Raw genomic sequence first — 25303 nt, forward strand, 5'->3', positions numbered from 1 at the left:
ACTTCACTCCCAGAAAATCGATTGCGGTATTAGACCAGGAGAATGGGGACCCGGACATCAAACTCCCACAGCGGGCTCTCGGGATCGAGACATTGAGTACTGTCGATTTGTTAAAATTAATTTTGAAGTTTGAGAGAGTCCCAAAATGTTCCAAGCAGTCAGTGAGTTTAGGGAGGCCCGTCTCTGGGTTGGTGATTAGAAAGATAATATCATCTGCAAAAGCAGCTGCAGACAGAGAGCATCCTCCCGCCGTCAGTCCCCGTATCTCCTAGTCCATCCTGATGTGCTGAAGGAGGGGCTCCAGGGCCAGTAGAAATAGAGTGGGGGACAGAGGGCAGCCTTGGTGTGTACCATTTTTTATTTCGAAGGGGGGGGGGGAGGATATTATTTATTTTCAATCTTGCATAGGGTTCGGCGTACAGGGAGAAGATGGCCGCGACAAAGGAGGGGGGGGAATTAAAGTGGAGTAAGACAGATTTCATGTATTGCCAATCAACTCTGTCAAAAGCCTTTTCAGCATCAGTACTAACTAGAGTGAGTAATATTCCTTTTGAATGGGCATAGTGCATTGCATGCAAGACGCGGATGCAATTGTCCCTCCCTTCCCTCCCTTTCACAAAGCCGGCCTGCTCCCTATCCACCAGGTTTGGGATATGAGCCTCCATGCGTTTGGCGAGGAGTTTGGCCCATAATTTTGCGTCTAGATTAATTAAGGAAATAGGCCTGTAGCTGCTGCACATCTCTGGATCTTTATTTTCTTTTTGTATTAAGGTGATGTGGGCCTCTTGGGTCAGTCTCGGGAGTTTACTACCATTTAGAAGGGCGTTAAATGTTTCTGTTAAGTGTGGTACAAACGTGTTGCGAAAGGATTTATAGTATATGAGGGATAGGCCATCCGGGCCTGGACTTTTGCCCGGGGGGGGGGGGAAGAGTTTATTACTCCATCGACCTCCGCTTCCGTCACCGGGGACAAAAGTAGGTTGACTGACTCTGTACCCAGTTTGGGTAGGGAAAGCGTTTTTAGGAAGTCTTTTATTTATGTGTTGGGTTTACCAATGTCATCTTGGTCCTGTTAGGAGCGTAGGTTATAAAGTTTGGAATAGAATTGTTGGAACTCTGCTGCTATATCGGGGGATGAAGTGACTCAGGAGCCTAAATGGGTTTTTATTGCATTGATCTGGTTCTTGGTATGGGCTTTCTTAATCATGGCTGACATGTATTTGCTACCCCTATTACCCTGGGCAAAGGCTATATGTTTGAGGTATAGACACTAGAGATGAGCGAACACCAAAATGTTCGGGTGTTCGTTATTCGTAACGAACTTCCCGTGATGCTCGAGGGTTCGTTTCGAACAACGAACCCCATTGAAGTCAATGGGCGACCAGAACATTTTTGTATTTCGCCGATGCTCGCTAAGGTTTTCATGTGTGAAAATCTGGGCAATTCAGGAAAGTGATGGGAATGACACAGTGACGGATAGGGCAGGCGAGGGGCTACATGTTGGGCTGCATCTCAAGTTCCCAGGTCCCACTATTAAGCCACAATACCGGCAAGAGTGGCCCCCCCCCCCTCCCAACAACTTTTACTTCTGAAAAGCCCTCATTAGCATGGCATACCTTTGCTAAGCACCACACTACCTCCAACAAAGCACAATCACTGCCTGCATGACACTCCACTGACACTTCTCCTGGGTTACATGCTGCCCAACCGCCCCCCCTCCCCCCCACAGCGCACACCAAAGTGTCCCTGCGCAGCCTTCAGCTGCCCTCATGCCACACCACGCTCATGTCTATTTAGAATTGCGTCTGCCATGACGAGGGACCGCAGGCACACACTGCAGAGGTTGGCACGGCTAGGCAGCGACCCTCTTTAAAAGTGGCGGAGCGATAGCCCACAATGCTGTACAGAAGCAATGAGAAATAGAATCCTGTGCCACCGCCATCAGGAGCTGCACACGTGGGCATAGCAATGGGGAACCTATGTGCCACACACTATTCATTCTGTCAAGGTGTCTGCATGCCCCAGTCAGACCGGGCTTTTTAATTCATAGACACAGGCAGGTACAACTCCCTATTGTGAAGTCCCTGTCGACCCACAGCATGGGTGGCTCCCTGGAACCCACCGGCGGTACACAGAAATATCCCATTGCATTGCCCAACACAGCTGAGGTAGTAATGTCGTGCTTAATGCAGGTGGGCTTCGGCCCACACTGCATGCCCCAGTCTGACTGGGGTTCTTTATAAGTGTACAGATGTAGTAAAAACTCCGTGTGCACCTACAGCATGGGTGGGTGCCAGGAAGCCACCGGCGGTACATAGAAATATCCCATTGCATTGCCCAACACAGCTGAGGTAGTAATGTTGTGCTTAACCCTTTCCAATCCAATTTGTATATGGTTTTCCTAGGGGGCTTACTCTTTTTCTGCTGTTATACAACGGCGCTATATGCTGGCTAAAGCCAGTACTGCATGAGCTGACACGTAGGATAGGCTCCGACAGCAGAGAGGCTGGCAATATACAGTAAGAGAACCCCGACGGACGTCTACCAACAACGGAGCTGTACAGCCTTAAACCCTAATGTCTTCACAGGTCACACAGTGGACTGGAAAGGGTTAATGCAGGTGGGTTTCGGCCCACACTGCATGCCCCAGTCAGACTGGGGTTCTTTACAAGTGGACACATGTAGGTTTAACTCCCTGTGGACCCACTGCCTGGGTGGGTGCCAGGAAGCCACCGGCGGTACATAGAAATATCCCATTGCATTGCCCAACACAGCTGAGGTAGTAATGTCGTGCGTAATACAGGTGGGCTTCGGCCCACACTGCATGCCCCAGTCAGACGGGTTCTTTAGAAGTGTACAGATGTATTAAAAACTCAGTGTGCACCTACAGCATGGGTGGCTCCCTGGAACCCACCGGCGGTACACAAAAATATCCCATTGCATTGCCCAACACAGCTGAGGTAGTAATGTCGTGCGTAATACAGGTGGGCTTCGGCCCACACTGCATGCCCCAGTCAGACTGGGGTTCTTTACAAGTGGACACATGTAGGTTTAACTCCCTGTGGACCCACTGCCTGGGTGGGTGCCAGGAAGCCACCGGCGGTACATAGAAATATCCCATTGCATTGCCCAACACAGCTGAGGTAGTAATGTCGTGCGTAATACAGGTGGGCTTCGGCCCACACTGCATGCCCCAGTCAGACGGGTTCTTTAGAAGTGTACAGATGTATTAAAAACTCAGTGTGCACCTACAGCATGGGTGGCTCCCTGGAACCCACCGGCGGTACACAAAAATATCCCATTGCATTGCCCAACACAGCTGAGGTAGTAATGTTGTGCGTAATACAGGTGGGCTTCGGCCCACACTGCATGCCCCAGTCAGACTGGGGTTCTTTACAAGTGGACACATGTAGGTTTAACTCCCTGTGGACCCACTGCCTGGGTGGGTGCCAGGAAGCCACCGGCGGTACATAGAAATATCCCATTGCATTGCCCAACACAGCTGAGGTAGTAATGTCGTGCGTAATACAGGTGGGCTTCGGCCCACACTGCATGCCCCAGTCAGACGGGTTCTTTAGAAGTGTACAGATGTATTAAAAACTCAGTGTGCACCTACAGCATGGGTGGCTCCCTGGAACCCACCGGCGGTACACAAAAATATCCCATTGCATTGCCCAACACAGCTGAGGTAGTAATGTCGTGCGTAATACAGGTGGGCTTCGGCCCACACTGCATGCCCCAGTCAGACTGGGGTTCTTTACAAGTGGACACATGTAGGTTTAACTCCCTGTGGACCCACTGCCTGGGTGGGTGCCAGGAAGCCACCGGCGGTACATAGAAATATCCCATTGCATCGCCCAACACAGCTGAGGTAACGTCAGCTGTAATGCAGGTGGGCTAAAAATTAATTTGATTACACTGTAGGCGAGGGCCCACAAAAATTGCTGTATCAACAGTACTAATGTACATCCCAAAAATTGGCCATGGCCAGCCAAGAGGGCAGGTGAAACCCATTAATCGCTTTGGTTAATGTGGCTTAAGTGGTAACTAGGCCTGGAGGCAGCCCAGTGTAACGAAAAATTGGTTCAAGTTAAAGTTCCAATGCTTTTAAGCGCATTGAAACTTATAAAAATTGTTCTGAAAAATTATTTGAGTGAGCCTTGTGGCCCTAAGAAAAATTGCCCGTTCAGCGTGATTACGTGAGGTTTCAGGAGGAGGAGCAGGAGGAGGAGGAGGAGGAATATTAGACACAGATTGATGAAGCAGAAATGTCCCCGTTTTGGATGGTGAGAGAGAACGTAGCTTCCATCCGCGGGTGCAGCCTACGTATTGCTTACGTATCGCTGCTGTCCGCTGGTGGAGAACAGAAGTCTGGGGAAATCCAGCCTTTGTTCATCTTGATGAGTGTTAGCCTGTCGGCACTGTCGGTTGACAAGCGGCTACGCTTATCTGTGATGATTCCCCCAGCCGCACTAAACACCCTCTCCGACAACACGCTAGCCGCAGGACAAGCAAGCACCTCAAGGGCATACAGGGCTAGTTCAGGCCACGTGTCCAGCTTCGACACCCAGTAGTTGTAGGGGGCAGAGGCGTCACCAAGGATGGTCGTGCGATCCGCTACGTACTCCCTCACCATCCTTTTGCAGTGCTCCCGCTGACTCAGCCGTGACTGGGGAGCGGTGACACAGTCTTGGTGGGGAGCCATAAAGCTGGCCAGGCCCTTAAAGACTGTTGCACTGCCTGGGATGTACATGCTGCTCGATCTACGCACATCCCCTGCAACATGGCCCTCGGAACTGCGCCTTCTGCCACTAGCGCTGTCGGCTGGGAATTTTACCATCAGCTTGTCCGCAAGGGTCCTGTGGTATAGCAACACTCTCGAACCCCTTTCCTCTTCGGGAATCAGAGTGGGCAGGTTCTCCTTATACCGTGGATCGAGCAGTGTGTACACCCAGTAATCCGTAGTGGCCAGAATGCGTGCAACGCGAGGGTCACGAGAAAGGCATCCTAACATGAAGTCAGCCATGTGTGCCAGGGTACCTGTACGCAACACATGGCTGTCTTCACTAGGAAGATCACTTTCAGGATCCTCCTCCTCCTCCTCCTCCTCCTCCTCCTCAGGCCATACACGCTGAAAGGATGACAGGCAATCAGCCGGTGTACCGTCAGCAGCGGCCCAAGCTGTCTCTTCCCCCTCTTCCTCATCCTCCTCATGCTCCTCCTCCTCCTCCTGTACGCGCTGAGAAATAGACAGGAGGGTGCCCTGACTATCCAGCGGCATACTGTCTTCCCCCGCCCCCGTTTCCGAGCGCAAAGCAGCTGCCTTTATGGTTTGCAGGGAATTTCTCAAGATGCATAGCAGAGGAATGGTGACGCTAATGATTGTAGCATCGCCGCTCACCACCTGGGTAGACTCCTCAAAATTACCAAGGACATGGCAGATGTCTGCCAACCAGGCCCACTCTTCTGAAAGGAATTGAGGAGGCTGACTCCCACTGCGCCGCCCATGTTGGAGTTGGTATTCGACTATAGCTCTACGCTGTTCATAGAGCCTGGCCAACATGTGGAGCGTAGAGTTCCACCGTGTGGGCACGTCGCACAGCAGTCGGTGCACTGGCAGCTTAAAGTGATGTTGCAGGGTGCGCAGGGTGGCAGTGTCCGTGTGGGACTTGCGGAAATGTGCGCAGAGCCGGCGCGCCTTTACGAGCAGGTCTGACAAGCGTGGGTAGCTTTTCAGAAAGCGCTGAACCACCAAATTAAAGACGTGGGCCAGGCATGGCACGTGCGTGAGGCTGCCGAGCTGCAGAGCCGCCACCAGGTTACGGCCGTTGTCACACACGACCATGCCCGGTTGGAGGCTCAGCGGCGCAAGCCAGCGGTCGGTCTGCTGTGTCAGACCCTGCAGCAGTTCGTGGGCCGTGTGCCTCTTATCGCCTAAGCTGAGTAGTTTCAGCACGGCCTGCTGACGCTTGCCCACCGCTGTGCTGCCACACCGCGCGACACCGACTGCTGGCGACATGCTGCTGCTAACACATCTTGATTGTGAGACAGAGGAGGAGGAGGGTGCTTTAGTGGAGGAAGCATACACCTCCGCAGATACCAGCACCGAGCTGGGGCCCGCAATTCTGGGGGTGGGTAGGACGTGAGCGGTCCCAGGCTCTGACTCTGTCCCAGCCTCCACTAAATTCACCCAATGTGCCGTCAGGGAGATGTAGTGGCCCTGCCCGCCTGTGCTTGTCCACGTGTCCGTAGTTAAGTGGACCGTGGCAGTAACCGCGTTGGTGAGGGCGCGCACAATGTTGCGGGAGACGTGGTCGTGCAGGGCTGGGACGGCACATCGGGAAAAGTAGTGGCGACTGGGAACTGAGTAGCGCGGGGCCGCCGCCTCCATGATACTTTTGAAGGACTCCGTTTCCACAACCCTATACGGCAGCATCTCAAGGCTGATGAATTTTGCGATGCGGACGGTTAACGTTTGAGCGTGCGGGTGCGTGGCGGCGTACTTGCGCTTGCGCTCGAACACTTGCGCAAGCGACGGCTGAACGGTGCGCTGAACTACACTGCTGGATGGGGCCGAGGACAGCGGAGATGAGGGTGTGGGTGCAGGCCATGAGGCGGTAGTGCCTGTGTCCTGAGAGGGGGGTTGCATCTCAGTGGCAGGTTGGGGCACAGGGGGAGAGGCAGGGGTGCAAACCGGAGGCGGTGAACGGCCTTTGTCCCACCTTGCGGGGTGCTTGGCCATCATATGTCTGCGCATGGTGGTGGTGGTGAGGCTGTTGGTGTTGGCTCCCCGGCTGAGCTTTGCGCGACAAAGGTTGCACACCACTGTTCGTCGGTCGTCAGGCGTCTCTGTGAAAAACTGCCAGACCTTAGTGCACCTCGGCCTCCGCAGGGTGGCATGGCGCGAGGGGGCGCTTTGGGAAACACTTGGTGGATTATTCGGTCTGGCCCTGCCTCTACCCCTGGCCCTGGACACCGCACTGCCTCTTGCAACCTGCCCTGCTGATGCCCTTGACTCCCCCTCTGAAGACCTGTCCTCCTGAGTAAGCGTTGCACACCAGGTGGGGTCAGTCACCTCATCGTCCTGCTGCTCTTCCTCCGAATCCTCTGTGCGCTGCTCCCTGGGACTTACTGCCCTTACTACTACCTCACTGCAAGACAACTGTGTCTGATCGTCATCGTCCTCCTGACCCACAGAAAGTTGTTGAGACAGTTGGCGGAAGTCCCCAGCCTCTTCCCCCGGACCCCGGGAACTTTCGAATGGTTGGGCATCAGTGACGATAAACTCCTCTGGTGGGAGAGGAACCGCTGCTGCCCAATCTAAGCAGGGGCCCGAGAACAGTTCCTGGGAGTGCTCCCGCTCCTGAGCAGGTGTTATTGTAGTGGAGTGAGGAGGCTGGGAGGAAGGAGGAGCAGCAGACAGAGGATTCGGATTGGCAGCAGTGGACGGCGCAGAACTGCGGGTAGACGATAGGTTGCTCGAAGCACTTTCTGCCATCCAGGACAGGACCTGCTCACACTGCTCATTTTCTAATAACCGTCTCCCGCGTGGACCCATTAATTGGGCGATGAATGTGGGGACGCCAGAAACGTGCCTCTCTCCTAATCGCGCAGTAGTCGGCTGCGACACACCTGGATCAGGAGCTTGGCCTGTGCCCACACCCTGACTTGGCCCTCCGCGTCCTCGGCCGCGTCCACGTCCTCTAGGCCTACCCCTACCCCTCAGCATGCTGTATTACCAGTGATTTGATTTCACAGGCAGGAAATAAATTGGCGCAAGACTGCAGGCCAAATATAATTTTTGCCCTTTTTGGAAAACGAAAGGCCCCACTGCCTCTAGTGAATGAATTATCTAAGTTTAATAACTGTGCTGTGTCCCTGCTTATGTGTCACAGAACGTGAGGGTAGCAGAGTTATTATAACTCTTGGAGAGCAGGTATTTTTTTCCCAATTAAGGAAAGCAAATGGCGAAGCCAGCAGTAAAGCGTAGCTGGGTGCGTATGATTTAGCACTGTTCTTCACGCAGCTCACACGTCTCCACCACCCGTAAGGACGGACAGAGGCTGGACAAATAGATTTGTTTTCAGTTTTTTCCCACCAACAGGCAGCACTGCGTATATTCAATGAACATGAGAAGTTTAATAACTGTGCTGTGTCCCTGCTTATGTGTCACAGAACGTGAGGGTAGCAGAGTTATTATAACTCTGGCAGAGCAGGTATTTTTTTCCCAATTAAGGAAAGCAAATGGCGAAGCCAGCAGTAAAGCGTAGCTGGGTGCGTATGATTTAGCACTGTTCTTCACGCAGCTCACACGTCTCCACAGGCGTAAGGACGGACAGAGGCTGGACAAATAGATTTGTTTTCAGTTTTTTCCCACCAACAGGCAGCACTGCGTATATTCAATGAACATGAGAAGTTTAATAACTGTGCTGTGTCCCTGCTTATGTGTCACAGAACGTGAGGGTAGCAGAGTTATTATAACTCTGGCAGAGCAGGTATTTTTTTTCCCAATTAAGGAAAGCAAATGGCGAAGCCAGCAGTAAAGCGTAGCTGGGTGCGTATGATTTAGCACTGTTCTTCACGCAGCTCACACGTCTCCACCGCCCGTAAGGACGGACAGAGGCTGGACAAATAGATTTGTTTTCAGTTTTTTCCCACCAACAGGCAGCACTGCGTATATTCAATGAACATGAGAAGTTTAATAACTGTGCTGTGTCCCTGCTTATGTGTCACAGAACGTGAGGGTAGCAGAGTTATTATAACTCTGGCAGAGCAGGTATTTTTTTTCCCAATTAAGGAAAGCAAATGGCGAAGCCAGCAGTAAAGCGTAGCTGGGTGCGTATGATTTAGCAATGTTTTTCACGCAGCTCACACGTCTCCACAGGCGTAAGGACGGACAGAGGCTGGACAAATAGATTTGTTTTCAGTTTTTTCCCACCAACAGGCAGCACTGCGTATATTCAATGAACATGAGAAGTTTAATAACTGTGCTGTGTCCCTGCTTATGTGTCACAGAACGTGAGGGTAGGAGAGTTATTATAACTCTGGCAGAGCAGGTATTTTTTTCCCAATTAAGGAAAGCAAATGGCGAAGCCAGCAGTAAAGCGTAGCTGGGTGCGTATGATTTAGCAATGTTTTTCACGCAGCTCACACGTGTCCACAGGCGTTAGGACGGACAGAGGCTGGACAAATAGATTTGTTTTCAGTTTTTTCCCACCAACAGGCAGCACTGCGTATATTCTATGAATAATAACTGTGTTGTGGCCCTGCCTATACAATTCTTTCCCTGCAGTATCAATGGAGGGTGGAATGCTCTGCAGAGGCGATTTTGAGAAGCCCAAAAAAAATGCAGCACAGCTAACAGCAGCCTGGACAGTACTGCACACGGATAAATATGGCCCTAGAAAGGACCGTTGAGGTTCTTGAAGGCTACACTCACTCCTAACACTCTCCCTGCCTATGCAGCACTTCTGTCCCTAATGCCAGGTGCAACGGTCTGCAGAGGCGATTTTGAGAAAAAAAAAAATCCCACTGCTAACAGCAGCCAACACACAGCTATCAGTGGCCCTAATAAGGACCTTTGGGGGGTCTTGAAGCCTACACTAACTACCAATTCTTTCCCTACAGCAGCTCCGGTATAAACAGCACTGTCCCTCATCTAACTCACACCGCATCTGAGGCGAGCCGCGGGAGGGGCCGACTTTTATATTAGGCGAACACCTGATCTCGCCAGCCACTCACAGCAGGGGGGTGGTATAGGGCTTAAACGTTGCAGGGGGAAGTTGTAATGCCTTCCCTGTCTTTCAATTGGCCAGAAAAGCGCGCTAACGTCTCAGGGAAGGAAGTGAAAGTAACCAGAACACCGCATGGTGTTCGTTACGAATAACGAACATCCCGAACACCCTAATATTCGCACGAATATCAAGCTCGGACGAACGCGTTCGCTCATCTCTAATAGACACCTTTTGTTAAATCTTGATTCTAAGCAGAGTTTCAATTCTTTTCAGATGGCGGTCAATTTGGAAAGGTTTTCTTTGCTAGTAGAGAGTTTGGTAGTGTGTTCTAGTTTGGCAATTTGCTTCAACAGGTCATCTATATCTTTTTGTTGGGATTTCTTTTTCCTAGAGCTAAGTGCTATCAGCACCCCTCTGATAAACGCCTTATGCGTTTCCCACACGACCGGAGCTGATTGATCACCGCCCCCGTTAAGCTCAAAGAACTCTTTTAATTGGTTAGAAATCAAGGCCCTATCTTCTGCAGAGTCCAGGAGGGAGGCATTAAGTCTCCATCTCCATTCCCGGGGGGAGTTATACAGGGGTCTCAGGTCCACGTATAACGGGGCGTGGTCGGAGATTGTGGTGGCTGCAATGGAAGAGTCCTTCAAAAGAGGGAGGAGACTAGAAGCTATAAGGATATAGTCCAGCCTCTGAAAGGAGGCGTGGACGTGTGAGAAATAGGTATAGTCTTTGACAGAAGGTGAGCACTGGCGCCATGCATCCACCAATCCCATCTCCGAGAAGCATCGCAACAGGCGCTTCAATTTGGATTGGGATGTCTGGGAGCGACCTACTGATGAGTCGAGCAGAGGGTTTACCATAAGATTCAAATCCCCTCCTAGAATAATGGGACCCTCAGCGAATTCCCTAAGGGTCTCCAACTGCCCGACCAGCCACGACACCTGATTAGAGTTTGGGGCATAAAGGTTGGCCAGGGTAATCTGGAAATTATTAATGCGCCCCTTCAAATAGATGACTCTACCTTCTCCGTCCGTATGTTGTGCTTCGCACTTAAAGGTAATGGTCCTATGAATCAAAATGGATACCCCCTTTGAGGCAGATGTCGGGTGAGGATTGTGGAAGCCCTGAGGAAACTGTCTGCCCGGCAAAGATAGGCACTTACCCTCCTTGTAGTGGGTTTCTTGCAAAAATGTGATCTTAGTACCATATTTTCGTAGTAGTTGCGCTACGTTGTGTCTTTTAAAGGGGGGAATTGAGTCCTCTTACATTAAAGGAAGAGAGACGGAAGCGGTCAACCCCGGTAGGTGGTGGAGGAGGCATAGTGGGTCAGCGAGCTGTCCTATTGAATAGAAAATCAAGATGCTCAGCAAATCCAAGTATTCTTTATCGGTAGTAAATATAGGACGGGTATGGGGGGTGGGGAACAAACACTAAGGGAAGGAGAGAAACACAGACGGGGTAGTAACACTGCAATGAAAACAAAATATTTGTATTGAAAAAGACTAATTTGTCCACGGACAGTCAGTGGGGGTGGTGTGCAAGGCGGTATTCCCACTAAGGTGGGGACTGGTGCTCAGAGGTAAACCAGCGACGGACCGAGTTGCAATAAGCCTGCCCTGACCGACTCCGTGAGGACCATTTAAAGATGCAGAATAAACGTAACCATGAAAATTGACTTGATTGAGTCAAAAACGGAAAAGGGGGGGCACAGAGGAAAAAGGCAACATGCTAACAGTAAGCCGTCGAGCCAGTGAGAACGCAGGAAGGCCACCAGCAGACCAGCGAGGCTTCCAGCCAAAGAGATGGGAAGAGGGGCTATAACCCAGAATTCGCCATAGTCCTTGTGTGGTCCCAGAGGCGGTCAATCCAGCTGGGGCACCGGGACCTCAGCTTTACATTAGGAGGTCGGGTAGGACAACAACTAGCCCAAACAGCGAGCAGGCAAGAGCAGTTCCTCATTCGCCTGCCGGAGTGGGGTCCCGGCTCCTGGGAGATTTAGCTGGGCCCGCCATACTCCAATCGGCTGTAGATGGTAGCTTTGCGAATTTGGGTAGGTCAGTGAGCGGTAGCCAACAAGGGAGATCCAGTGGCTCCATCTCTAATAACTGCCAGCATGCCTGGAGGTCCTCCGGGTCCCGGATGTTTAGCCTTCGGCCTTTGTGTGTTATGCCCAAGCCAAAGGGAAACAGCCAGGCATATTTAATTCCCCTTTCTCTCAGAGCGTCCAAGAGTGGACGAAGGAGGCGGCGTTTAGCCAAAGTAGTGGGGGCCAAGTCCTGATAGATTTGTATAGGGGCCTCAGAATATTTCAAGTCTCTGTGACTTCTGGCCGCCCTTAGGATAGCAAATGCGTCTTGGAAAGAGAGGACTTTACATATTACGTCCCTTGGTGGTTCTGTACTAGCCGGGAGGGGTCTAAGGGCTCTGTGGACCCTTTCAATCGTGATGGGAGCTGCTCTCTCAGCCCCGAGGAGGAGTGAGAAAATCTCTTTAGTCACCTTGGGAAGGCAGTCCGTAGCCCACGTTTCGGGCAGCCCCTTGATGCGGATATTAGAACGCCTGTTTCTATTTTCCAAGTCTTCCTGCATCAAGAGGGCTTTGTTCATGTGGTTATGGTGCTCCCTTAAGGTGCACGCTACTTCTGTGGCATGCGTAATTATAGAGGAAGTAGGAGTCTCCAGGTCCTCCACCCGTCGACCCAGATGCCTGATATCCTCCTTGATCTCGCCCAGCTCTGTCATTATGGGGTTCAGAGCCTTCATGATAAGGTCTTTCATGAAGCCTCTGGACACTGCTTCTCCATCTTCACTGTCCGAGGCAGCCCCCTCCTCCCCCTCCTTACTGTGTGCTGCGGCTGGTAGCTGAGCCGGCGCCATCTTAGCAGGGAACAGCGGCGAGCAGGAGCCCTTCTCCTTCAGATACCGCTGCATGCCCGCCTGCCCTCTGCTCGCCCGTGGTGTCCCCGAGTGCTCCGTGCCCTTCTCCCCCCCAACTCTTCTCATTTCTATGCTGCTGGTAGCTGCTGAAGGTCCTGCAGGGGAGTCTTCCCGAGGGAGCTCTGCTCTCACGCGGCCATTCTTCTCAGCGGTCAGGCTCCGCCCCCGAACTTGTAATTTAAACAGAAAATGTCCAACTTCGGTCAAGTCTGTTGAACTAAAAGTATTAAAATGTAAAATGTTTTTATCATTTATGTTGGAATCTGGCTCATATAAAACTACTAGTAATTATTAGGAAATTTTAGTACCAGTGTTTCTGATGGCACCACACAGCTTTGCTACATGCACGCACAGCACTGCTACATACATTGTTCATCCCATACAACAGGGATCAGAAGCAGCACAGCACTGGAGATGAAGGACCTGTGGTGATGTCACTGCCATGATCCGCCCCTGATCACATGGCGGTGATGCTCATCCTGAGTGAATGACTTACATGCTGTGCCCCTGATCACATGACAGTGAGATCATCATAGCTCCCGTATTCTTGTGCAGATTATGGGCAGACTACAAACCCCCTGCGGCCTCAGTTGGTATGGTATACTAACGACTAGCTGGACAGCAGCCGTTTGCATACAGGACCTGTAATGATGTCACAGTCATGTAATCATGGGCGGAACATGTAACGCCCTCATTGGGGAGGAAGAACCTTTAATGATGTCACCTTCATGTAATCAGGGGCAGAGCATGTAAGTCACTCACAAACCCACTCACTCACTCACACACAGACTGACAGGTCATTGTTAGTAGTTTGATTGCATTTGTTTGATATGTGCTTAGTACTAATCAGTTACAATAGAAGTACATAGCTATTTGTCATGGAATTATTTCTAACCTTAACTGGAACGAAAAATGTAAAAACACAAAACAAAACATTTTCAGACCAGCTGATACTCTTGATATTGAAAAAAACCCAAAGGAAAGCAAAATCATACATTTCATTCTTATTCTTCTTTGAAGCTGATTTTCAATTAATGGTTGTGTTTTTTATGATAAATGTCTTTTTCTTGCTAACAGCAAAAGTTATTACCATTTTACTTAGAAGTGAAGAAATAGATCATCTGCATGAGTTCTACATGCTTTTCAGATACCAACTACCATTTTTTATTATTACAACCAAACACCATATTAGACTCATTTTTAAGAAAGTATTAGGAATTTGCATAAATAACAATTTCCAAATGTAGTGTGAAATATTTATTGAAAATGTTCTGTTAAATAATCTACTCATAAAAATTGCCTGCATTGCATAACGGGTTTCTTTCAACTTTAGATCCTTCAAAGTACTGGCTGGAATGGACAAATGGATTCAAGATCTCATAAAATTGCATGTATCTGCCGAGAAGTCTACAAGGCAAGCATATGGAATTTCAAATAATAGTGGACCATACACATAGCCCTCTATGACGTATAGAAACCTCCTCTATAAGCCAGAATAAAGAACTGCTCTGGAAGAGTACCTGCAGTTTTGGTGGACTTGAGCCATCTTCGTATAAATGGATGTCCCTGAATGTCCACCATGTAATACTACATTTTTTCTGCAGCATCCTAGGGCTGTACTGACTGAGTGTATACTAGTAAAGAAATTGTACAGATTCAAATATAATCCAGTATCTATTTATTCAAAATGTTGTCATTCTGTAAATATAATTTAAAGGAAAAATAGAAAGTGATTATTATGGAAGGCACACTTTAAGAATATTGAAAATAATTAATTTGCAGTCCCTTTATTGCCAGATTATACATGCAGTGTATGCTGTATAACACAATGCTTAGTGGTATAAAATCCTTTGTGGAATGAAGCTAAGTTTCCTAGCAACACTCGTATGCATCTTACTCACTATTTGTTCTTTTCTGCTTTAGCTTTCACAATAGCCACAAAATATCTGCTATTGCTATATTTTTAATTAGAATTGTCTTTTATTATAAACATTTCTAATACTTAATATCCAAAATCCTATAACTGTAAAAAGTATTTTTAAGCATCAACAATCATTTTATCACCGAATAATTACGACTATGTTTTTAGGATAAATGATGTATTTTCAGTAGAAAAAGAAAAAGAAAATAAATAAATAAATAAATAAAAAAAATATATATATATATATATACATTATTTTAAAAGATAATTTTGTAATGAATGCTTCTTCAATACAACAAAAACAATAAAGAACTCCTTTCATTCACATTGAGTGGAATGAAGCTGAGAAACTAAACATCAAGACATACAATAATTTGGTAATGTCCCTTAACCAAGGATTTAGACAACATGAGGATCCGGAGGAGACATATTACTCAGCAGATGAACATATGCCAGTTTAGGGGAGACTAAGTTAGGGCTACTTAACCAGGGGACCCATAGATATAGTAGTCTCCTAATTGCCATCTTCCTCGCATTGTCAATCTACCAATCAATGGTACATCCCAATGCACAAATCAAAAGTTAGTCATATTACTCAGCAGATGAACATATGCCAGTTTAGGGGAGAATAAGCTAGGGCTACTTAACCAGGGGACCCATAGATATAGTAGTCTCCTAATTGCCATCTTCCTCGCATTGTCAATCTACCAATTAATGGTACATCCCAATGCACAAATCAAAAGTTCTAGTGGGATTACTGATACACATTGGGCAAAATATCCATCACTGTTGTTCAGAATGTGTGAAAATGGGGACTGGTCCAAAATATGTGGGGTATGTCAGCAGCCTCAGCAGTGCACCTAAGACATCTAGAATCTGCACAGATACCTATTTTAAATAGAAAAAGCGGTATTTTATACAATCTATGCACAGGGTAGAGCTGGGACAACCACCAGGCTTTACTTGAAGATGAGCAAGAAATCATTTCTAATACATTCCGCCACTGTTCTTCCCCGATCGGGCCTATATCTAACTCCTATTTACTCTTGATATTTAGAGGATCCTGGTCTAAATAGCTTTGCAATAATCTTTATAAAGAACAGATATTACCCCTGTGGTACAGCCCACAACTACCAATATGCCAATAATCCTGTCATCATGTTCCATCATATTTATTTGTCTGCTTTGTACTGCATAGGCATGACGCAACTGAAGGAATCTGTAAAATAATCTTTGAGGTAAGGAAAATTCTGTCTTAAATGATTTAAAATTACCAGAGGACAGTAACTGGTACACTCATATTCTACCCATTTCCTTGAATTTTTAAAGCCTTATTAGAGAGTAGAATTCCCCTAAATTATGGTTATGCCATAGAGGTGTAAACATGGTGCAGCCTACAAAGTTTCTCAAAGTTTTGACTTTGGCCCAGACTCTGTGTACTAAGTGAAAGGTGGAATAAATAGATTAGGGAAGCTAAAATCTTCCAGTCTCCAAGGCTGCATGAGGTGGGCACTCCTTCACAACTTGACATATAACCATCCCAATAGAATAATTCTCCAGAGGCTTGTCTGAAAAGTCTGACATTGACTTGCAGGAATGCTGGCTTTCAATAGATGTCACTGCAGAGGTTTTGTTCCATCGTCCATTTGCATATTTCCCAGAGTAGTATCGATCGCCTTATAAGTCTTCTCACTCACCTTCTTGGTGCTCTCCTTAAGGAGAAATGATACGCTTTATGACCCACATCTATAGACCTCTCACTAACCATCTTTAGATCAGGACCCACTAGCCAGGCAACCTAGTTTGTTCATGCAACAGGTCATTTCCACGCCAAACTGCAGCAAAGTGGTAGTGGAAATGTCATGGCACTTCCAGGGTCAAGGTACAGTGCTAGGTAGGCTGAAGAGTAGCAGGGTCAGGATAAATGCCAGGTTAGGATAAGGCTACAAAAATATTTCTGCTGCACTATAGAAGTTCCCAACAGCATAGTGGACTCCATAATTCTTAAATGGAAGAAGTTTAGAACAACCAAGATTCTTCCTAAAGCTGGCTGACCCATCAAACAAAGTAATTGGGGGTAAGAGAGGTGACCAAAAAACCAATAGTCACTCTGGCTGAGCTCCAAAGATCCTCTGTTTAAATGCAAAGATCTTTCAGAAGGTCAACCATCACTGCAGCACTCTACCAATCTGTGCTTTATGTCAGAGTGGCCAGAAAGAATCCTCTCTTTAGTGAAAGACACATGAAAGCCTGCATGGCGTAAGTCAGAAAGCACCTAAGGTCCTATCAGATTGTGAGAAACAAGATTCTCTGGTCTGATGAAACCAAGATTGAACTATTTGGCCTCAGTTCTAAGCATTATATTTGGAGGAAACCAAGTACTGCTCATCAACTGCCGAATACAATCCCCACAGTGAAGCGCAGTGGTAGCAGCATTATCTTGTGTGGGTCTATCTCAGCAGCTGGGACAGGGGGACTGATCAGGGTTGATAGAAAGCTAAATGGAGAAAAGTAGAGATATTCCAGGGACCTGATAAATGGCAGAAGGTTTACCTTCCAACAACAGTGACAGCCAAGACAACACAGAAGGGGTTTAGGGACAACTCTGTGAATGTCCTTGAGTGGCCCAGCCTGAGCCCTGAACATGAACCCAATCAAACTTCTCTGGAGAGCTCTGAAAATGGCTGTCCACATACGACCCCCATCCAACCTGAAAGATCTTGAGAGGATCTGCAGAGAGAAATGGCAGAAAATCCTCAAATCCAGGTGTGCAAACCTTGTGGCAGCATCCCCAGGAAGACTGGAGGCTGTAGTTGCTGTATAATAAAGTAACATATTAAACAAAAACACAATAATACCGTAGCAGAATAGCTTGGGAATGAGTGTTACGCCACCAATTCTTTTCCCAGGTGACAGAAAGTGGAAGTGGCACCAGGAAGGGTCTTGGTATGGAATGACACAAAGTAGGCTGCACTATAAAGCAGTTAATTAAATTATTAGGGATAGTGTCTTATGAAATCATAATTCATATTTGATATATACCCCCCAAATTTACTAATATATATATATATATATATATATATATATATATATATATATATATATATTTATTAGTATAAGTATTATTTTCATAGTAACATAGTTTGTAATGCCGAATGAAGACAATGTCCATCTAGTTCAGCCTGTCTATCTTCCTGTGTTGTTGATCCAGAGGAAGGAAAAAGACTCATGCACACTACAGTACCTCTGAATTGTATGGCGCTGTAATAAGGCACCCATAGAAATAAACAGTTCAGTATGACTCTGATTTACAGTTTTTTATGTCAGGTTTTGGTTGAATTTGACAAAAAATATAAAGGTACAGTACAATATCTTGATAATATGGTGGACCAATGTCTATGGTTCCTGTATACAACTCTTCTATGTACAAGCAGCATTATGCAAGTAATTTGGTTGTCATTTTGTATCATGAAGCAAGCAAGAAACTTTATACTACTTCCATCTTGGTTTGCTTAATAATCAAACTGAAATACTTTATTGTTGCATTGATGTCAGCAGATAAATGCGCATTGGGAATATATTTTCCTATGTTGATTTTGAAAATGCCAGTTTAATCACACTTGGGAGTACCGTCAGATTCTATACATGGGGCTAACTAGCCACTTTCTTCATCAATACATAGAGAGATTAAATTAGTATTCATTTGAGCTGCACTGCACCAAAGCATACAAACACCATTTTAAGTTGAAAAACAAGTAGTGCCCTGGGATTTGTTTAGAAACAACTTTGAAATTACTGGTAGAGTGAGTATAATTGCAGTTCTCTTGCTATGTGTGGTGCAGATCATTAAACCTATCACAAGTCAGATGGAAATGAGCCGTTTAGAAGCAGCCTTCATTATATAACTTTATATTGAATTCTCTGAAAAATATATTGCTATAGTTTGTAGGATCTAAAAATGACACCGGAAGTAGGGAAATAATTACGTTTACCAGATGTTTTCTTGCTAAAGTGCTGTAGGAGAAAAATCATTATAGTCGACTTTTTACAAGTAAAAGTAACCTGTTCAGCAGCAAAAGAGTTTGCCCAAGACACCATTAGTGTATATCATTGTTGTTTTGTCATATACAGTATTTATTGTAGCTCCAATATCATATGCAAGCTATACGTGCAGCATAGACAAGTATAGTGTTGTACTGGTTAATTATGGCTCAGTATTATCACCGACAGAGACATCTAGAAAACGGGATTGGTAACATCCTACTTTGTTACCGGTAATCAAAAGCTGTCACTGACAAAAGGAACACCTTAAAACATTTATGTATTACAAAACTAACAAGAACTGAGCAAAGGATTCAGGGTACGGCGCAAGGTGGAGCATTTACAGCAGGAGCACAACTACTAATTCATCTACAGTATGCTACATTCTATCTCTTCCAGATTTCAGATCACTACCAAAGTATACCAGCACTCAGTGGTGTAATTATAGGAGATGCAAAGGATGCGGTTGCACCCGGGCCCAGGAGCCTTAGTGGGCCCATAAGGCCTCTCCTCTCCATATAAGGAGCCCAGTACTATGAATAAAGCATTATACTTGGGGGCCCTGTTACAGATTTTGCAATGGGGCCCTGAAGCTTCACGTTACGCTTCTGCCAGCACTAAAAATAACTTTTACTTGTGATCACCCTCTATATTAATTATTCATCATAATGGAAACTATCCCTTTAGTCTAAATAACCTAATCCAAAGAATAGACGGTATAAAGATAAAGCACAGAAAGGAGAACTTGTGGCTAGTGTTCAGTGAACTGAACCAGTCAAACCCTGTTTCAGGTCAAAACTTAAGGCAAACCTGACTCTCAGGAGGTTCACTGAACCAGTTGTTGTTGTTGGTGGTGGTGGCAGCGGTGGCCGTGGTGATGGTTCTCCTCCTGGCACTCAGCTGTTACAATTGTTGCCTTGCAGTGCTGGGCTCCTACAACATCTACATGGAGTTTGTATGTTCTCTCTGTGTTTATTTGGGTTTCTTCTTCTTAATCAGCTTTATTTACATAGTAGTTAGTTAGTATTTAGCACTGTTGCCTTGCAACGCTTGGGTTCTGAGAAAAGGCAACATGTGCATAGAGTTAAATAAGGGTGATTATTATGAAATACAGGGAGAACATACAAACTCCATGCAGATGTTGGCAAATTTCAACCTAGTTCCCCAGCACTGCAAGTGTGTGGAGTTTTTAAGTTCTCCTTGTGCTAGTGTGAGATTCTCCTTCATAATAATTACCTTTAGACCTCGGTCACATGAGCGTTTCTTTTGCGAACGATTAGGTGCGCAAAAAGATTGTCTCTTGAGTGTGAAAAAGATTGCTGTTTGAAGTAGCCTGTTGACATGATCGGAGGTGCATGGTGCATGTTTTCCAGTTGCCATAGGAGTCTATGGAAAGCACGCTCCAAAGACAGGACAGGTCGCATCTTTGCGCGCACCACAGATCTTAGATGCGAGTTTCATGTTCTATCTTTTGCAGGGGCAAGTAGTTTGCGCGTCTAAAAATTTATGTGAATGCTTCTATAGGAGCCTACTGGTTCTTTTAGAAGCACTCTTTTCATGTGCAAAAAGAAACGTTCCGGTGACCGAAGCCATATTGTGTATACATTTATCAAGAAGGAGGAAGAAAAAGAAGCATGGAGGTGCGGTAGTAAGTACTGTTGTCTTGCAGTTCTGGGGTCTTAGGTTCAAATCTGACAACATCTGCATGTAGTTTGTATGTTCTCCCTGTGATTCAAAATAATCACCTTTACTTAAAGGGGTGGTCTCGTGAAAGCAAGTGGGGTTAAGCACTTCTGTATGGCCATATTAATGCACTTTGTAATATACATTGTGCATTAAATATGAGCCATACAGAAGATATTCACTTACCCACTCCGTTGCTGGCGTCCCCATCTCCATGGCTCCATCTAATTTCAGCGTCTAATCGCCTGATTAGACGCGCTTGCGCAGAAGGGTCTTCTCCCTTCTGGTCGGTCCGGGCACGAGCGGCGTTCTGGCTCCGCCCCCTTCTACGCGTCATCGTGTAGCTCCGCCCCATCACGTGTGCCGATTCCAGCCAATCAGGAGGCTGGAATCGGCAATGGACCGCACAGAGCCCACGGTGCACCATGGGAGAAGACCCGTGGTGCATCGTGGGTGAAGATCCCGGTGGCCATCTTGGAGGAAAAGAAGAAAGAACTTGCAGAGAGGGGATTCGGGTAAGTAAAATATTTTTTTTTATTTCAACACATCCCTTGGGTTTGTCCTGCACTGAACGGGGGGCCTATGCAAAAAAAAAAAAATCGTTTCGGTGCGAGACAACCCCTTTAACTTCATGCAGATGTTGCCTTTGCTCAGATTTGAGCCCCGGATGCTGCAGAGTCCGAGGAGTCGGCCCCAGCCTAGGGGACAGCGGGGGTAGAGTAGTTCACTTGTCACGGTGGCTCTACTGTCTCCCACCCGGAGGGTAACCAGGGACATGTCCAAGGGGTGCAGGCAGACTATATTAAATATGGAAACCCAAGAGTGGATTACCTTAGTCCATATGTTGCGTTATCTACAACCTAGAGTTATCTAAAATAACTCTGTTACCTAAAACAAACAACTTCACACAAGAACCAACAGCACAAACTTGTGTCACAAGTAATGTGTCAATCAAGTGTCACAAGTAATATCGTACTAAGTTTCCATAATAGTCAATGCTGTGCATGTTTATCCCACTGGCCAGCAAAATCAATATATAAATTAATAAATGCAAAAAATATAAATAAATGCTTCAGGCCTGCTGATGTCACCTATAGAAGACCCTAATGGGAGGTAACAACTATGTGTGCTATATCAAAATTCTATACAAATGCTTAAAGGGGTTTTCCAGGGAGAATACTATTGATGATCCATCATCAGGATAGGCCATTAATAGTTGATCGGCTGGAAACTGTCGATCGAGCCGCAGATAGATCAGCTGAGTGGGCACATGCTGTCAGAGCCGCAAATACACAGAGGTCGGAGCGTGTGACTGCAGGCACAGCTCTCAATGAAATCAATGGGAACCAGGCCTGCAGTTACAAGCACTGGACACTATACAGAGATCAGCATGGAGGCTTCTGCTCCAACCTCTGTGTATTTGGAGTGAAAGTCTCTGCGCTGACCTCTCATCTAGTGGCTGGTGCTTGTAACTGCAGGCATGGCTCCCATTGATTTCAATGAGAGCTGCGCCTGCAGTTACAAGCGCCGCCAGCCACTACACACGACCTCTGTGTATTTGCGGTGCTGACAGTAGGCGCCTGCTCAGCTAATAAGTTGAGGTCCTGAGCGACGGATGATAGGTCATCAATAATATTTCACTAGAAAACCCCTTTAACTCCAAAGTGACCTCTCAGCATGTACAACCGCCTACACCAACAGCATACTGAAGTTTATCTATTTCTAAACCTTCTGCTTGTGTAACTAATGAAAACACCATACCTTGAAAAGTAGCTTTTTTTTTTTCCAGTGGGCAGGCTGGCCCATCTCTTCTTCTGCTGAGGTCTTTTCCTAACTTTGCCCCTGTTGGCAACGTGAAGTGGATGGTACCTGCAATGTCATCTATACGGAGATCGCAGACCAGTATATGTGCAAAATAATGGTGGCTTCATTTGCGGATGCACCATTTCGCAATTTCCCAGTACATGAACAAGATTTCATTCCTCTTGTGGATGACATCGTCTGCATCATCCACTTCACCCCGGCAGAGAGTGGTGGAGTCAGGAAAAACTTGAGCAGCAGAAGAGATTGTCTACCTGCTCATTGGACTTGTGGGTCTCATTTAGCATATGGAGCAGGAACTTTAAGAAAAATATTTTTCAAGGTATGTTGCTTTCGGCATTTATACACATGAAAGATTTGGAAACAATTAAACTTTAGTGTGCTGTTGGCACAGGTGCTTGTAAATTCTCGGAGCTTATGATAAGTTCCCTTTAAGGGAGAAAACACCTTGCCGTAGGTGCAGCTACGCTTGGCAATATGGAGTGTAGATGTACCTGAACGAGGGAGATTTCTTCTCCCTCGCCTGCAATTCAAACTCCATGCCAGAGCACAGGAGTTTGAAAAAAGAGGCGGGAAGATAGCGGCTGACCGATCCTCCCAGCACCATGTGTTCATTACATGCAGGGAAGCTAGGGCAGATCCAATATTTTCTCAGCCGTACAAATCAAGGACAAGAAATCCCTGCAGTGAAATTGAAACCACTGAACTCTTATTAAAATGAGTGGTTTTGCTTAGTCCCATTATGCAGCGGTGATTAAGGGGAGAAATTCACGCTCATGAGTTTAAGCCCTGACTGAAGAAGAAAAAAAAGTACACACACATATTGTAATCACTTCTACAATGTCTGCACAATAAATATATCCATTCTATTCTGCATTCTATCCAACATCTTTGCAAAATCGAGACTGGTTTCACACATTTCTGAAAAACCACGGTAGGCAGACAAGCTAAAAATTTGGAATTTTTTTTACACGGAGTCCCTTTGTGCATCTAACTACCTCTCTGGGAACTGGAATAAAGCTTAAAGGCTCATTTGCCTGTGGGGAGTGTACAGTCTGTCAGATGATGATTTCCTCAGATGTATTTATCAGTCCATTAGATCAGACCAGACATCCCTTGAGGCAATTTGTGAATTGTCGTACACATAATGTGATTTATGCTCTTGTTTATCCCTGTCTTCGAGTCTATGTAGGTCAAACTACAGAAGAACTGCAATGTAGAATCCAATAACATGTCTCCACCACTACGACAGCTAGAAGAGATTCTTTGAAGCAAAAGACAATTACATCTGTGGCAACACATTTCCTCCATTCACATGATGGTAAGAGCACAGAGGACTTCGGTTTATTGGCCTAGTACGCTTGGATTCTACTATTAGAGAGGGGAATGTTGTCCCATTCCTCCTATGTTGTGAATTAAGATAGATATGTGAACTTCGATGTCATTGCACCAAACATGCTTTCATGAACATTGTTGTATACTGGCTTTAATAAAACATATATTCTTTTCTTTCTTCTTATTTATCTTTATATTATTCTTTTAGGTATTTACTTTGGCTGAAAGTCAATGGTGGTTGTTTAAAACCTGCATTACTCACTGACAACTATCCTCAAATGAAAGGAAAGCATAGAATCTGGATCTGGAATGATGTCTTGGACTGTAAAAATACATATATTTGAATTTGATTCAGAACAATTTGAGCTTTTTGTATCTTGTATCTGTGCCTTATCGAAGATCTTGGACAGAATGCAGTATAGAATGTGTATATTTATTTTGTATGCATTGGAGAAGTTTATTCCCATATATGTGTACTTTTCTTCTTGTTGATGTTTCAGGTGTTGCAGTGCAATACAGATTATAGGATACAAGGTGGACGATGGAATTTCAAAAATAGAAACTTTTATTTTAACTTATGAATTGTAAAGGAATATTGTTCTATTAGTGATAAATCTGGCAACCGGGCAGACCAAGGAAGCATGACAATATTGTGGAGACATTCCTGTGATAACCTTGCTGTGCGTGGCTGACCATTATCCTGCTGGAAAATGCCTTTTGGAAGCCCTGCCATGAGAGGTATAACATGTGACTGCAGAAAGTCCTGAACATATTGCCCAACTGTCACTGTCCCTCATACCACTACTTGGGATGACCAGCTGTGGTATGCGATGGCCACCCAGACCATCACACCAGCTGTGGGGGCAGTGTGTCGCTCCACAGAAAAGGCAGTATTGAGGTGTTTACCCCTAGACTCCAGACTAATTTTGGATTTGTCTTTGAAGACAAACTGGTTACTTTCCATAGCAGTCCAGTTTTGTTGCTCACAACAACACTGCAAACGGAGGTGATGGTGGCTGGATGTCAAAGGCAGTACACATAATGGGCACTGTGAGATCACTTGTCCTCCAGTCAAGTGCCTGGAAATCATTCTGACAGACAAAGGGGCCTGTAACAATGGTGCCACCTTTCTCTGGATGGTGGACAACGAAATAGTTGGAGCTACTTGTTGTATGATCAGACAATCCTCTATACTGGTGGTCTGTAAAGGGCATCCTGAGCCCAGTTGCCTTGTGTATGTCCCCTTATGCATCCATCGGTCCCAACACTTCCAAATAGTATGGTCATGAATTTTCCAGATGGCAGGCATTTCGTTAATGCGACCATCCAGCTTCTTGCATTGCCATAATGCACCCACTCTCAAACATTGTTAACTGGGTGAAATCTCTTCAATTGTGTCATAAAAGCATATCTACTGGTCAACAAGTTCTACACAAGTGGAAAAAGAGGCCCACTACACACAAGTACCCTGTTGAGAATGCTTTTTATAAGACAAAGGGTGGAACAATTTTTAGGGCCTCAGGTGGCTAGACAGTTCTTCTAGTCTTTCAAATATTTTATCTTTACTGCTTAAAGGCCCTACTGCAATAATTTTGTTTTTAAGGTTGTACTAAACGTTCCTTATTCGGTTTTTGCCTTGAGTCCGGATTCATTAAACACATGCTTCACATTTTTTGCTATACGGCAAAGATCTCCTTACTGCTTGGAAATGCAATTCCCATCTGAAAATTACTAATTGAGCTGATTGAATAGGCAACCGTCAATCACATTCTGATGCTGAAAATGACCCATCATTCCTTTTACTGCATGCAGATCAACTGGACCCTTTA

Source organism: Eleutherodactylus coqui, chromosome 1 (assembly GCF_035609145.1).
Source record: "Eleutherodactylus coqui strain aEleCoq1 chromosome 1, aEleCoq1.hap1, whole genome shotgun sequence".
Lineage (NCBI taxonomy): Eukaryota > Metazoa > Chordata > Amphibia > Anura > Eleutherodactylidae > Eleutherodactylus > Eleutherodactylus coqui.